This window comes from Dromiciops gliroides, chromosome 1 (assembly GCF_019393635.1).
Source record: "Dromiciops gliroides isolate mDroGli1 chromosome 1, mDroGli1.pri, whole genome shotgun sequence".
NCBI classification, from domain to species: domain Eukaryota; kingdom Metazoa; phylum Chordata; class Mammalia; order Microbiotheria; family Microbiotheriidae; genus Dromiciops; species Dromiciops gliroides.
The window spans coordinates 69,940,336-69,955,524 of record NC_057861.1 but is presented as its reverse complement, the minus strand read 5'-3'; the positions used below and the strand labels follow the sequence as shown (position 1 = coordinate 69,955,524).

Sequence of the window (15,189 nt, the reverse complement as noted above, 5' to 3'; positions counted from 1 at the left end):
AGTGGCACATAGTAGGTATTTTTATATAAATCCATATTCCTTTCCTCTTCTTTCATGATTCAGTTATCCAATATGTTAACTATCTCTTCTAGCTTTGTGTCAGCTGGAATTTTAATAAGCATGCCAGCTATGCTCTAAGTCAGGGCTTCTTAGCCTGGAGTTCATGGAGCCCTGATCCATGGATAGATTCCTGGGGGCCCATGAACTTGGATGGGGAAAATATTATTTTCACTAACCTTTGGTTTCCTTAGCAATCCTATATATTGTTTTATGCATTTACAAACATGATTCTGCAAGGGGTGCGGGGGGGGGGGGTGTCCATAGATTTCACCTGACTGATTGCCAAAAGGGATTTGTGACACAAAAGAGTGAAGCACCCTTGCTTTAGACCAACTGAGTTATTCTTTGTTCTCCAAATGAACCAGATGCCCACCTGCCTCTATACCTTTGTTCAAGGTATTCATTATACCTGTAATGCCCTCCTTCCCTTTTCCTATCTATTACATTTCTACCCGTCCTTTCAAATTTAACTCAAATTCTACTTTCTCCATGATGGATATAATTGACCAAACATTTATTAAGTGCCTGACGGGTAGAAGGCATCATGCTAGGCATAAAAACAAAAACAAAGTAACCCCTGTCCTCAAGGAGCATTCATTCTACAGGGAGGTGGCAGCCAGGTTGTGCATTGGTTAGAGCACTGGGCATAGACCCAAATTCAAATTCAGCCTCAGCTGAGTGACCCTGGGCAAGCTGTTTAACCTTTGCCTGCCTCAGTTTCCTCATCTGTAAAATGGGGATAATAATAGCACCTACCACAAAGGATTGTGTGAAGACCAAATGAGATAATATTTATAAAGTGTTTAGCACCATGCCTGGTATTTGGTAGGTATTTGATAAATGCCTATTTCCTTTCTTATTTCCTTCTAGGGCACGGGCATGATGACGTTGGTCAGTAGCTATCTTCTTATTTGGACCTCACACATCACTTTGCTTTAGACCCCATCCAGATCTCATATAATAGTGGCTGTTATAGGCATATGTTTGTGTGTTATCCCATTATTATATTGTGAGCTCCATGAGGGCAGGGAGATAAATTTTATTTCACTCTCAGCATCCTAGCACAGCCTTTCTGTACACAGTAGGGAGTAAATATATAATATATGATTTAATCTGGGGAAAGCTAGGTGGCACAGTGGATGGAGTGCTGGCCTTGGAGTCAGGAAGACATCTTCCTGAGTTCAAATCCTGCCTGGGGGGGGCAGCTAGGTGATGCAGTGGATAAAGCACTGGCCCTGGATTCAGGAGGACCTGAGTTCAAATCCAGCCTCAGACACTCGACACTTACTAGCTGTGTGACCTTGGGCAAGTCACTTAACCCTTACTGTCCCGCTCCCCCTCCCCTAAATTCTGTCTCAGACACTTACTAACTATGTGACTCTGTGCAGGTCATTTAACCCTGTTTGACTCAGTTTCTTCATCTGTAAAATGAGTCGGAGAAGGAAATGGCAAATCATTCTATTATCTTTGCCAAGAAAACCTCAAACGGGGTCGAGAGTCAGACACAACTGAAAAATGACTGAACAACAACCAATGAATTAATCTAGGAATTCATCCAAGTCATTGGTAAAACATGATGAGGCCTATAGGTTCATAGATCTTAGAGCCAAGAGATACCTTAGAGATGATGGAGTCCAGCCCCTCATCATACAGATGGGATCAAGGGGACCCAGAAGAGTACTGTGATTTGCCCAAGGTCACACCGCAAGTAGCAGGGTTGAGATTTGAAGCTAGTTCCTGTCGGACTGCAGACCCAACATTCTTTCGTTACACCGTGAATGCAGTCAGTCACTGGGCTCACCACTCTGCAGAGGCCCCACTTATTCCAGTCTACTCCCTCACTCCTTTGGAGCCTTCAAAGCCCAGCCCCAGTCACATCTGCAGGAACGTGAGCTAACGCATCAGGCCTACAGGGCCCTCTCTGGAGCCTGATTTCCCCACAGACCTCAGAACCCTCCCCGCTCCCAAACAGCCCATTATGATACAGAACGTCCCCTTGTACTGTTCTCTGGATGTTCCAGATGTGAGTCTCAGTGACCCCCGCCTCCAAATTAACATAAGCTCCTTAAAATGAGAGGATGCTTTTTTTTTTTTTTTTCCCTTCGGTCTCCTTGACCCAGTCTGAGTGTATTCTGGCACAGCCCCGAGCATATTAGGGAGCTCGGCTGAATGGAACTGAAGACAATGGGGGGAGCTGTCACTTGTGTTTCCTCCTCTTCCACCCGAGCCACTCACTCGCCCATTCAGTCCACTTGACCTCTGCATGGGCATGGGAGTAAAGCCCACCATCCTTGTGCCCTTGGAGTTTTCAGCCGTAGCACCATAGAATCCAGATCGAGAAGGGTCCTTAGAGATCACTGGGTCCATCATACAAAAGAGGAAACTGAGGCCCAGAAAAGGATCATGCATCTAGAGGTCCCTTTGAAAGGAACGTTGAAGGCCATTTTACCGAGAAGGAAACTGAGGCACAGGGAAGCAGAGTAACTTGCCCAAGATCACATGGGCAGTGGAATTCAGAGGAAGGGTTTGGACAGGCATTCTCCAGGGTCTCACGGGAGGTCAGTGGCAAAGTTTATTAAGTAAGCATCTGCTGTGTGGAAGCCACAGTGCTAAGTTCCATGTGGGATCCTGGGTGGGAGGTAAGGTCATTTCTGACTAGGGGGTGGGGTGGATTAAGAAAGGTCTCCTAAAAAAAAAAAAAAGAGAAAAGAAAGGTCTCCTAGAGAAGATGGGGCATGACCAGATCCTCGAAGATTTTGGTTTTGGTAGGTGGAAAATGGAGGGTTCAGGGTGGGGAACGTGACCCACAGGAAGATGGGTAAGATTTTGGGAGTGTATGTAGTAAGGACAGAAAGAGAGTGATGTGACTAAAGCAGAGAATTCACATGGGAGCTGGGCAAGTGTGTGTGGGGGAACCTAGTATAAGTACCTTCTGTTAGGACTGCCCTGAAAAACAGAGAGAGGGAAGGAGAGGTGTGGGGGACTGACGTCAAGCAGAGAGAGAGAGAGAGAGAGAGAGAGAGAGAGAGAGAGAGAGAGAGAGAGAGAGAGAGAGAGAGAGAGAGAGAGAGAGAGAGGATGATCCAAGCAAGGACTTGCTGGGTTGCTTGGTCCCCAAACCCTTTAGATGAGCACTATCACTATGGGCTGCAGGAGACATGAGGATGGAGTAGGGGCTTGGTGACTGCAGAGTTCTCTTCCCTGTTCTTGGCTGGACAAAGGTGTCTCCGGTCCTGGGTGTCTTTCACTCAGCCTTCCTCCTGCACCTGGTCTGATTGGCTGCTAGGGTTTTGCCTTGGGGGAGCTAGGGAGCAAGGGATAGTTCCCTTCTCTATCTACTTCTGATGCATGTCTTGGTCCTGGGGGATCAACTGCTGGTCACAAGGTCCCCTAGTTCATCCCAGGAAGGGCAGATACTGCTGAGAGCAAGGTGGCAGAGAAGAAGCAGTGGGAGCCTCCCCCAGTCTCTGAGCAGGCCTTCTACATTTGGTTAGCTGGGGATGGGCCCAAGGGTCCCTGCATAGTTCTATTCCTTCCTTTCTCCTTGGGAAATTTCTTCTCTTCGACCAGGTCAGAACTGGAAGGGACCTTAGAGATGACTATGACATCTTCATTTAAAATTAGATGAAACCAAGGCCCAAGAAAAGAAAATGATTCGCCCAAGGTCAAATGAGTAAGTAGCAGGGCCAGGATCTGAACCCAGGACCTCTGACCCTAAATCAAAGGTCTTTGCCTTATAACATCTTTCCTTTTCTCTGCCTCATGCTCATGCCTCAGGGTCAGGAGAGGGAGGCTTTGAGTTAGACATTTGTAAATGGAGTGTCTTTTCTACCCAGGCTCCACCCACAGGGATAATGACCTCTGTCCCTTCTGGCTCCCAGAGGCCTTCCTGATCCCAATGGTGGAGGGCAGTAGTCCTCTTTTGGAAGTGTAGGACTGGGGCAACTGGGTGACACAGTGGATAGAGCACCAGTCCTGGAATCAGGAGGACATGAGTTAAAATCCTGCCTCATATACATAGTAGCTGCGTGACCCTGGGCAAGTCATTTAACCCCCTTACCATTTAGAAAAACAAACAAAAAAAAGAAGTCTAGGACTTAAGAGTAAGAGAAACATTAGAGATCATCTCATCCAACCCTCTCATCTTATAGAGAAAACTGAAGCCTGGAGGGGCTAAATGACCTACCTAAGGTCACACAGCTAGTAAGAAACAAGGGCAGGATATGAATCCAAGTCCTTTGACTCCAAAACCAATGCTTTTTTCCATTATACCACATGCCCAAGGACACAGCCATGCTCCCCACTGAGGAAGATGAGAGGATCATGGCAGAAGCTGCTGAATTTTGCGTGCCTAGTCTGACCCACCCCTGATTGGCCCTGGGTGCTAGTGGGTAGGGACCTAGCAGATTTACTTAGGTTCTATTCAAGAGCTACCCGTCTTTCGTTTTTAACAGTCTTTAACAGACATCACAAAAGGTGTAAACTTGCTCTCAGATGACAGACAGAAAAGGCCCAGGCACCAAGTCAAAGGGGAGTTTTCCCTTTTCTTTCTTTTTGGACCCCTTTACCTCCAAGGCGAGAAAGCTGGGCTGGCTCCCCTTAAACTATCCCAAAGAGTCTCCCTTTCTTCCTGGGCTCACTGTATGACTGAGCAAGTGGCTTGATTTCTTTATATCTCAGTTTCCCCATCTGTCAGCTGGAAGAGTAATTCTTCCATGACCCACCTTACAGGACTGAGTAAGTGAGGAAAATGCTCTGTAAATCTAAGAGTGATAGAGAAATCAGAGTGATGCTATTTTTCTCCACCCCCTCTCTCCCCAGAGAGACACAGGGCACTGCCTGGAGATAGCTCAGCTCACTGCTCCAGCCACTGCGTTCTCCCCGTGGGATATACTCTGCTTTATTCCCATGGACTGTCCATTCCTTCCTCACCCCCACCCCCAGCTTCAGGAAGAAAGAAAGGAAAAATCTGTCTACTGCAACCATGGAAGCAGGAACCCAGGAGTCCTGAGCCTTCAGACCAAGCATCCCCTGTGACTGCTTCCCCCCAGAGCTATCTGTCTCACCTTCTGCCCCTTGACCACCCCCCACCCCAGGACACTAGAGAAGGAGCCCAGCTTCTGGCTCTTAGACTTAGGGAATCCCAGAAGAGGGAGGTCCCCTGTAAGACACTCCCTCTTCTCAGGAAGACTCGGGTCCCCCCTCCCCAGGGGCAGGGGTCGGGGGAGGGTAGGCTGTCTGCTGTCTGCTGTCTGGAAACTGAAGCCCAGGACAGCAGAGCCCACTATGAAATCAGATCCTCCCGTGTCCTTGGCCACGGTAATATCCCGCTGGAGTGGGGGAGGGGTCAGCAGCCCACAGACAACTTGTAAAGGGATGGGAGGGCTCAAAGTAGACAGAATTGTGAGGGTGTTTTTTTTCCTCTTCTGAAGTGCTTACCATAGCGCCTAGCGCTATGGTACAATATGAGACAATTGATAAATGCTTGTTGATTTCGATTTTGATTTTCATTGCCATAAATCTGGGAGGGCCTTAGAAATCATCTAGTTCAGCCTAATTTCATAGGTGAGAGAAGTGAGGCCCAGAGAGGGAAAGTGATCTGCTCAAGGCTACACAACTGATAAATAACAAAGTCAGGACTGGAACTCAGGTCTTCTGACTTCAAATTCAGTACCAGACTAGCATCTCACCTTAGATGTGCCTGGCTTATTATACATGGATCACGTGTATACACGTGCATGTTCAAACCCAGGCAAACACGCGACCACATACAAAGACACGCATATCTACGAACACATACTTACGTAAAGACAACAGATACCCAGTTATCTACCCACCTCTTGCCTCCCTGAGCAGATCGTTCACACAATTCCTGGACTGAATCTGCCTTTCACTGACTCAGCAGGTAGCCCTCCAGGCTAGATAGTCTGCCTGCCTTCTTCCTAAACTTTCCCCTCCTGAGGTTCTCCGTGCCCCAGGGTTCTTGAGCAGTAGCTCACTTCTCCTCCTTGGGAACCCAGACAGTCTGCCTCCCCGTGTTCTATCCCCGCATTCACAGCAGGGCTCAAGGGCATGAGGGAAGATGCCTCCTCTGCCCAGAGAAGCAGGGGACATCCGGGGGTGTTCCCAGCCACTCAAGTGGAAGAAGGTATTCACATGGGAAGGCTCATCATGACACCCAAGGGTGTGGGGTCAGGAGGCCCCATCAGACACTGGCATGTTCACCGTAGTCACCATCTCGAAGTTTGGGGGTGGGAGAGCAAGGGAGGAGGGACAGGAAGCAGAATGGGAAGGAAAGAGATGGCCACGGACTCACTAGAATGAGAGTGGGAGGGAGAGGCCCACGCATGTGCGTGCACACGTATGTGGTGGCGTGTCTGTGTGCACGGGTACTGATTGTCGCTGGCGAGGGATCGAATTAGTTCCTTTTCCCTCTTTCCAGATGATTTTTCATCTCTGTAATTAATGGGCAAGTCAGCGCTGAACGGCATGGCAGGCAAATTGCTAGTTAGGGAAATCACGGATAATTTTCTCGATATGATAATGAAGGTTGTATTCCTTCTTTTATTCTCCCTGTTTTCATCCTACTTTTAAGTAATAAATTCGGCATTAGAGGGAGGAGTTGAGTGGGAGAAGGGGAGAAGTCACCCACCCTCTAAGACCTGGGTCTGACCTGAGTTGGTACTGGGACTCGCCACCCCAAAAGGACAACAGGACCCAAGAAATAGGTAGGGTGAAAGGGGTGAGGGAGAGGGACCTTGGGGCTGACTGACAATGGAAGGGGGAGGCACCCCACCCCAATGTCAAGAAAGGCTTCTGTACTCCTTTCCCCAGCTTTTCAGGAGGATGGAGGGATGAAGAGCAAAGGAACTGCATTTGGGTAGGGCCAGGAAGGAGTAAGGAGGGGGCCAGGAAGCTACTGAGGACACAAGTCTCTTCCCACCACCTTATGGGGAAGGGGAGATGGTCTGAGGAAAAGAGGAAGCCAGGGGCAGAGTGGAATAGAGCAGCAGAGGGTGCTGGGAATTTTCTGGGAGAAGGCTTTTAGGCCACTATCTAGGGGCTGAGGCTAGAGGTGGATGAGAAGTGAGTTTGAGACGGGATGGGGGGGTGGAGTCTAAGGGAGGAGGTATCAAGGCCACCCCCCCCCAAAGACCATAGCAGCCATACTCTCAGTCTTTAGAAAGGACACTGACCTTTCCCTCCCTGCCTACCTGTCCTGAGACCTTCCCCTTAGGGTCCCAGCTGCTCATTGAGTGACAGGGGGCTTATTATATAGGGAATAGGATAGGGAGGGAGAGAAGGAAAGAAGCAGCCATATTGGCATCCATTTTATCCCCCACGCCCCAGTGTCCACACCCCACATGTTTGGAGATGGAAAGACAGAGCTGCCAGCAATGGGGTGGGGAGAAATAAAGGAAGGGATGGGGCCTTAGGATGTAGAACAACATCCAATCCAAACCCTTAGTTTGGCAGAAGAGAAAACAAACTCCAGAGAGGGACTTCCCTAAGGTCTTGGGAATAGGCTAGGATCGGGATGCACATTCTCAAATGGGGGTGGGAGGGGGGGGCAGAATCCTGCTACCTATTTCACTCCATACTCTGATGTGATTTCCTTCCTCATAGGGAAGTCCCTTTGGACGGGAGAGAGAGAACAGGACACCAAGGGAGAAAGGAGTCTGCCCTGTTTGGCAAGAGCATTGACTTGGTGGTGTGTGTGTATGGGGGGATGTGGGGGGGGGAGGTAGGTTTGAAGCAGAGGAGGTATGTGCCTGTATTCTATCTGTGTGTCCTTTCCTCCTACTAAACTGTAACCTCTTCGAGGGCAGAGACTTTTTCATCTTTGTAACCCTAATAGAATCACTTAAGGCCTTGTATTCTTCTATGTGCTTAATAATGGTTTGTTAAATTTTCCACATGTGCATAAAGATTGAGCTGGGGGGGGGGCGCAGTGATGCCGTACACCTGTGCTGGGTAGGAAGGATTGGGGTTGTGTTTCTATGGGGGAATAAGGAGTTGAGCTGTACACAAGGTTAGGGGATATAAATATTTGTTGGTGGGATTGTGTATGAGGGGAGGTGTTATAGGTCCCTCTGGGAGGTTATTGCTTCAGGACACAAGACAAAATGTTATCTCCCCCCCAGTCACCTTTTCAGTGCTTATGACTAGCTCCCCCTTAGCTCTCAAGATCCTCCTGTGGTTGGGGGTTGTGGAGAGGAATAAGACCAATCCCTCCTCCCCCACATACAATCCAGGGCACGGCTAGGGTGGGGGTGATAGGGGAATGCCATTCCTTTCCCCTTTCCCAAGCCTGACATTTCAGGGACCAGAGCATGGGGGGAGCATGATTGACAGCCCCCCCCCCCAGCTGCAGATCGAGGGAGAAGCGGATGCAGGGGTCTAACAGCAATGGAAGGCAGAAACAGGCGACCAAGCTACCTCTTCTACTCCTAGCCTGACAGAGCACTCCCACCCCCGGAGCCCGGGCCTGTGCTCAGGTCTACAGCACGTTCCTTAGGGGACCGCAGCGGCAGGCGGGAGGGGAGCCTCTAGCAGGAGACGCCGCCACGACACCCAGACAACCCCTCCCCCAATCACTCCCCCCTCCTCTCAGAGAAAAACAACCAAAAAGGAACATATATATGTATATATACTATATATATACACACACATGTATGTATATGTATATCCAAAAGCATCCTGCGGTATCAGCCCTTGACACAGCCCCTCCAGGGGTTGGAAAACACAGATCGGAGAGACACACAACCAGACACCCACACAGCCAGGGCGAACACACCATCACGGCCCCACAGACACCAGCCGGTACATACATACACACAAAGACACACGATGGCAGAACCAGAGACACATGCACACACACACACACACACACACACACACACACAGACACGATCACTTGGGTACACAAAGATACATTCAGGCACAGACACCCAGACCCAGCCTCTTCTTTCCCGGCTTGGGTCACACAGCGGATCGACGCTGCCTCTCTTTTCCGCACCTCCCCCCCCTGCCGCCCGCGCCAGCACCTCGGCTAGCTCACAGCTGGTGCCCAGCTCCGCGGCGATAGCAAGCCCATAGCCTCCCCATGGGCAGCTCTGCGGCTACAACGCCCCCGAGCCTCCCCACCCCCGAACAGATGCAAAAACGATTTGAACACCCATCCATCCCCCTCCTTTCCACACGACTCCATCCCATTCATCCCCCTCCCCCACGCCCTTCCTCAGCTCACTCCCATCCTCCGCATAGGGGCAAGACCCGGACGTGGGCAGGGGGCAGACAAGGCTCCCCCGACCCATGTGTCCCAGACACCTGGCCCAGGTGTGACGTCCCCTCCCCCATGTCCCTCTATCCCCGGAGTGGACACTCACCTGTCCAGGGGCGGCTCGCTCTCCTCGCCAGTCCTTTCCTCTCTCCTGCGGCTTCTTGTCCCCGGGCCCCCCGCCCGGCACATCTCCCGGAGCCGAGGCAGGGGGGTGGTGGCGGAGAGAGGGCGGGCTCCGGGGCTCCCCCTCCCCCAGCCCACCACCACCACCAAAAATTTAGCGGGGGAAAAAAATCGAATTTGACAATCCACTCCCCCGGCTGGGGGTGGGGAGGGGGCGCGGGCTCCGGGGCTGGAGTCGCAGATCTGGGCGAGTGGGTCTTTCTCCCCCCTGGTGTGGGAGGGAGAGGGGGGAGGGAGGTGGGCAGCGTCAGGGCTCCGGGGCCCGGGGCTGGGGCGAGGCGGCAGCGACACGAGCGGGCAGCATCTCTCCCCCGCCTTCTCTCGTCTCCCCCGACGGCGGCGGCGGCGGCACGTGTGAGTCCAGCCGACTCCCCCCCGCCCCCCCTCCGACGGCGGCGGCGGCGGCGAAGGGGTTAACGGGGCAGCTCCAGCCCCCCGCCCGCTGCCCCCAGCCGGGCGAGGCCGCTCCGGGACTCCCGCTCAGCCATCCGCCGGGGCCTCCTCTGCGGATGCGAAACTGCGGGGGGCCTGAGTCCCAGGACAGCTGCCGGGGCTACTGCTGCTGCTGTGGCTGCTACGAGAACGAGGGGCTCCCGCCCCTACGGCTCGAGCTCCCTGCAGTGCCCGCGGCGGGCTCCAAGCGAGCGGGGGACTTGGGGGGAGGCGGCGCGGAGCTAATGGAGGAGCTCGGGGAAAGGGGGGGGCGGCTAGAGGAGGAGACGGTGGCTGGCGGCGCGTTGCATGGCGGGGGGGCGGGGCGGAGCTGGGGCGGAGGGGGGCGCTGGGGCCCAGGCCCCCTTTTGCACCTCGAGATGAACGGATGGAGCCGGCGCCCGGACACAGCAATGACAAGCCGCCTGCCTGCTCTCTCCGCTCCCCAGCTCACCCGCTACGGGAGGGAGGAGAAGGAAGGGGGGCAGTAGGTAACGGCAAAACTCGGCCTGGAGCTGCCAACAGGACCGGGGCAGTTGCAATTAGCACCAGTGCAGCGAAGGAAAAACCAAAAACACGGCTTGGATTTCTTCTCTCCCCCCCCCTCTCCCCCACCCCGTCAGGTCTTTTTCCCCGCCCCAAGAAAAATTAGGTAGAGAGAATGTTACGTGCTTAGTGGGGGTGGGGGTGGGCAAGAAAAATACGGAACGGCTTTCTCGGGAAAGGGGGAAGGAATGAGACGTGCCAAGTTTAAAGAGGGATATGAAAAACGAGGATTGGATCGAATTGAGAATGGAGAAGGGATGCGACAAGCCCAATTGCACCGGGGGCATGCAAATCACGGACTGGATTCCATCCTGGGAGAAGGAAGACTGCGTCATGCCCAATGCAGTGAGAACAAGAAAAACCCAGGTCTGGATTTCCCCAAGAACTGGGGCGGGGTGGGGGTAGGGAAGGAAAGAAGGATGTGAGGTGGTTGATGCAGCGTGGGCAGGTCTCGGTTGCCCAGGCGGCTTACATTCAAAGGGGAGAGACAAAATGCGGGCAGGATCCAGGTGTGAACGGATCTAGGCAAGCTCCTTGCACGGGGGATCCAACGTGTAAAAGCTAGGGCTTGGATTTCTAGGGTGGTGAAATGGGACTGCAGGGAGGAGGCCACTGCTCAGGGAAGCGAAACCAATAATGAAAGAGACAGAAACAAACCCAGGACAGTCTGGAAGGCGTATTGTAGAAGACCAGGATGCACGCGCTAACTCGGTCAGGAGTATATATTTTAGATGGGATGAGGTGGGACTTGAAGCTAGGGTCTCAATAAATATCCCCTCTGCTCTTAGGAAGCACAGAGGAGTTTTAGCACCACTGGCGAAAAGAAACACTCGGCTCTGGATTTTGCAACAGTATCCGTATCCAGGCCGGTATCCAGGCAAAATACATTGCTGCGGGCTGCTGGGCATAATTAGGACATAGCCTGGCGCCGGATTCCCAGGAATCTGGTGGGGGAGAGGGAAGAGAGGGAGGAGGAGGAGAAAGAAGAGGAGGAGGAGGAGGAGAGGAGGAGAAAAGGAGGAGGAGGAGGAGGACCTCGGTCTTGGGGCTGCAGAGCCAAGAACCGCTACCCCCTGGGGTGCAGGGAGGTAGCCGGACCCACCCCGGAACTGTGGACTGGAGCCCGGTTTGCAAAAACAATGGGAACCGCAAAACCTGGTCCAGATGCCCTAAGATGGACATCTCGGAGGAACAGACCTGTTCTGAGGGAGGGAGAAGGAGGGAAAGTGAGCTGTCACTAGGGGGAGGCTGTATGATGATAAGAGGTAAGGTCCGGTTAGGATCTCTGGAGACCGAACGGGGTCAGGTTTCGGGATAAAAAGAAGAGAAGGGAGAAAGACCAAGGAGGGGTGGGGAAGAGCAAAATCTGGTCCTGGATCCCAGGGGGAAGGGAGTGCAGCTCGCCTGCAGACCTAGGTAACAGAAGCAGAAGGTAAAATCCAGTATGGATTTCATTACACCTGGAATAGACAGTGCTGGCAACCAGTGGGGAAACAAGACAGACGACCTAGGACAGGGACAAAGCTAGGTCGGGGTAATGGAGAAAGAATATGAGGTTTGGAGGAGGGGAACAGTGTAAAACCAGGTCTGGATCTCCAGGGAAGGGACTGACATTCTGTCCAATCTTTTCCTTGAGGGCTTTAGCTTACAGTGGGAAGTAGTGGGAGTAAGGATGCATATAATTTGGGGGGTGGCTGACACCGAGTATAAGAACAGTGAGTATCACTTAAAACCTAGATTGGAGGTGTGGGACTAGGTGCCTGAGTAGAACTCTTGAAGCAAAGCTAAGGGTTTGAGCCAAATTCCGATTTGGAGTATGCTGCCCCAGAGGCGACAGTGCCACCTGGAACTGGAAGAAGTGAAGGAGAGGAGGGGATAGGGAAGTCAGGACCAAGCTTTCATTCTCGGTCCTAACTTTGTACATTATCGTGATTCCATGCTCCAGTTTTGTATTTTTTACATAGGGTATAGAATCTCAGAGAGGGGGGTGGGGGTGGGGGTTGGGAGGGACAGGATTAGAGCAATAGTTGGAACATCCGTGTAGGGAGACACTTCCCTCCAAACCACCCTCCTCCCAGCCCTTCCTCTGTTAGTACTTCCCTCTGTTGATTATCTCCCATTTATCTTGTATATATCTTGTTTGTACATAGTCGTTCTCATGTCTCTCTGCCCCCCCCAACCCCCATTAAACTGGGAGTTCCTGGGTGTGTGCCACATAATGGGTGCTTAATAAATGCTTATTGAATGACTGACTAGGGGGAAGAAAGGCCTTGGTCAGGTCTTCTCACTTCTCACAAAGGGTCTTTCTCCAGCTTTGTTTTCATCATCTCAAGGCAGAAAGAAGAGTCTCCCTCTATGGATATGTTCCTATCCTTTTCCCTCTTGATCACAAGAGCCAGCGATGACCTGGTTCAGCCCAGATGTGATGGGGGATGGGGAAAGAAATAGCAATTCTTCTTCTTCTACTATTACTACTAATCACTAGTTTAAGAAGCGTTTTCAGATGGACAAAGTGCTTTCCTCACAGTAACCCTGTGAGATAGGAAATACAGAGATTACATTTTACAAAGGAAAATATAGACTGGGAGACCTGGATTCGGTTTCTGGTGTATCCCTACCTCAATGTTGTGTGTGTGTGATCAGTTTCCCTTCTGAAAGGCACACCAACCAATGTTAGGTTGGCAGAGTGCTCTGAGATCTTCCGTGGTCCCCACAGTGGGTAATAACCATTTCATATGTCTATAGGAACTTCTCAGTCATCCCCCTACCCCCAGTGCTCCCAAATTGCTTCCAAAAGCTGCTTCCAGTGACCTCGGAGTCCAGAACACAAAGAAAAAAAATTATAATAACCTAATAACTGTAGCCCAGAGGATGCTGGGAGTTGTAGTCTTTCTGCAGGCCTTCACAGTTGGCAGGGTCTTTTTCTCCCACTAAGGTCTTGTCGTTCTTGCTCTCCTTTTGCACACCCTACCCTCAAAGTACTACTGTCCTCAAGCTGGCCTTCGCCCAAAAGTGCCAATCATCTCCTCCCCCAGTCAGTGTAAGGCAAGATTCCCCTGGGGCTGGAAAAGTTTACTGGGGGTGGGGGGTTGGGAGTGGTGCCCATCTTCCTCTGCAGATCCAAAGGCTAGAACAGCCGGGATTGGGAAGAGAAGGCAACGGGAGCAGATACTGCCGGGGGAGGGAGAGGACAATCCCTTTCCAGTGCCTGTGGGGTCCAGGTCCTTTTTTTCCTGTGTTTTAGGAAAAGTGGGGTTGGGGTGGGGGGAGAAGGAACGAATCAGGGTCCTAGGGGAGTGGCTGAAAGCATTAACCCAGGCTTCTTTGGGTGAAGGTTGGAGTAGTCCCCTCCCCCTGAGGTCCAAAGCCTGGACTGGAGGGGCTCCAGAAGCGTAGCCTGGCCAATCTCCACCCCCACTCTTGAGAGCTTTCCCACCCCACTCCGCACAGGCCCATGCGCTGCCAAGGCAGCAGCAGAAAGAAGTAGTCCGAGAGCAGGCTGTGGGCCAGCATCTTGGCCAGCTCAAGCTGTGCATACACTTGCACACGAGTGCAAGGAGCAGCTAAACACCCCATGTGGGCTCTCCTCGTGCTCCTTGCCCAACCCCAGTGTACGCGATTTCGAGTGCACAAATGTACAGGCCTGGGGTAGCCTGGGAAGGAGGAGGGGTATGGATGGGAAGTGAAGAGGGAAAGAGAAGAGGTGGAAAGGGAAGGATGGGGGACAGAACAGGGAGGGGAAGTATGGGGGAGATTAAGGAGAGGAGGGGATATGAAGAAAGAGGTGAAGGGCAAAAGGATGAAGTTGGGGTGGGGGAGATGAATAAAGAGGGAGGAAAGAGACCAGAGGGAAGAATGGGGAAGGAGAGAGGTAAGTGAGGATGAAGGGGAGGAGGAAGACAAGAGGGAGAGGGAGAAGGGAAGGGTTTGGGAGAAATGAGAAAGAAGGATTGGAGAGGGTGAGAAAGTTTAGGGAGGAAGAAGGGGAAAGAAAGTTGAATGGGAGGAAAAAAGGGAGGAGAAGGAGAGGTGAAAGGGAAGAAAGATAAGAGGAAAGAAGGAGAGGACATCGGGGAAAGGAGAAATGAAGAGAAAACATGGGTGGGGAATCTCAGCAAGACTGAGGAGAATGAGGCAGTGAAGTGAGAAGTCACAGGAAACAGGAAAGGAGAAAGATAAGTGGAAGAAAAAGGCTAGAGGAGGCAGGAGAGAAGGAAAGGAGGAAAGGAGGAAAAAGGGAGAGAAGGGATGGAGGATCCAGATGTAGGGGAAGAAGAGAGGGGAAGGCGAATGCGGGAGGAGGAGGAGGAAGAGAAGACATGAGGCAGGGGGGAGAAAGGAGATGGAAGAAGAGAAGAGAAGGATGATGGAGAAGAGGAGGGAAGAGAGGGTGGGGGCAGAGAATAGCACACTTCTCTCCTTGGGGAAGGAGGTCTGAAGTGATCCATCTCTCCTGTCTGCCCAGGTCCAGGCTTTGTGTGTAACTCCCTAGCTGAAGATGATAGAGTGGGAAGCTCATCTTGCCCCCCCCCCTTCTGAGGTCTTCCAAAGAAGTCTTGTGTTCCCATTTATCAGTAAGGAAATCTATTATGGTGGAGGCCTTTGGTGGGGGGCCAAGGCAGCTAGCTAGAACTGCCAAGGGTGCAAGGGAAATGCAGTTCCCTAGGTCTTGGAGACCTGAACAC

At 52.0% G+C, this 15,189-nt stretch overlaps 1 protein-coding gene across 1 annotated transcript in view; it reads right to left on the bottom strand.

Moving 5' to 3' along the window:
- Positions 1 to 9,604, bottom strand: part of ADGRL1 (adhesion G protein-coupled receptor L1) — a 67,778-nt gene extending 58,174 nt beyond the window's left edge. The window contains 1 exon segment of the mRNA XM_043978050.1: positions 9,450 to 9,604. The gene's annotated coding sequence lies outside the window, so the exon portion shown is untranslated.
- Between the last annotated feature and the right edge of the window lie 5,585 nt (positions 9,605 to 15,189).